The sequence below is a fragment of the Micropterus dolomieu genome, unplaced genomic scaffold, assembly GCF_021292245.1.
Source record: "Micropterus dolomieu isolate WLL.071019.BEF.003 ecotype Adirondacks unplaced genomic scaffold, ASM2129224v1 contig_14746, whole genome shotgun sequence".
NCBI lineage: Eukaryota > Metazoa > Chordata > Actinopteri > Centrarchiformes > Centrarchidae > Micropterus > Micropterus dolomieu.
In genome coordinates, this window is record NW_025743732.1 from 1,584 (window position 1) to 2,374 (window position 791).

General features: G+C 50.6%; 1 long non-coding RNA gene across 1 annotated transcript; it reads right to left on the minus strand.

Moving 5' to 3' along the window:
- Positions 1-12: 12 nt before the first annotated feature.
- LOC123967004 lies at positions 13-742 on the minus strand. Its single transcript, XR_006824156.1, has 3 exons — positions 557-742; positions 256-464; positions 13-109 (listed from the first exon to the last, which is right to left on the minus strand). It is a non-coding gene; the product is annotated as an uncharacterized LOC123967004 (long non-coding RNA).
- Between the last annotated feature and the right edge of the window lie 49 nt (positions 743-791).

The window sequence follows — 791 nt, forward strand, 5'->3', positions numbered from 1 at the left end:
CACGATCTCCTCCGCCGCTGCGACCGCCAGGCCACGCCCACAAGCAGCGCCTCCATCCAACCGCTATGCAGCAGTGACATCTGGTCGACCAATGAGAGCCTGGAGAAACCTGAGCGGGGTGGGGAAGAGCCGATTACTGAGTACTAAAATATAATTTGATATATCCGACGTGATCCCTTTTTACTTGTAGTTCTGGGTGAAATTATTAACATAAGTCGCTATAAAGATCTCCTCAAAACGGTAATTTTCACTAACAGTAAAATTTGCAGAACATGGAAGTTGCTGGTTAGTTTGTGTCATTTTGATCTGGTATCTGTTTGGCCCAGCTAATCAGAACCAGCAGCTCCCGGTTCAGGAGGTCACACAGGGTCAGCTGGGTCCGCAGGCTGCTGTCATTGGTCGAATTGTCCTGATTGGCGGCTGATCGGGCTCTGTCAGCAGCAAATGGGAAATCACCTTGTTTCCTAAAAGACAGGTAATAATTAAAGAAACGACTCCAACATAAACATGAAGTGTGAATGAAATTAAAACCCTGTGTGTGAACGTGTGAACTCACGGCTGCTGACGGCGTGGCTGTACGGGGCTTTGGCGTATAAACTCAGTCCTGTCTCCACCCGCCTCTTGTACTTCTGCCGTCCTCCTCTCACTCGGTCCATCCGAACACCTGCAACACAGAGAGGAGCTTTACCTGTCAGGTAACTGTGCTTCGGCCTGCAGCACCTGACCCGAAATGCATCCGGGTCTGAGGTTGGAGAGGAGGAACCACGGGTGTATCCCGACAACAACGCCCC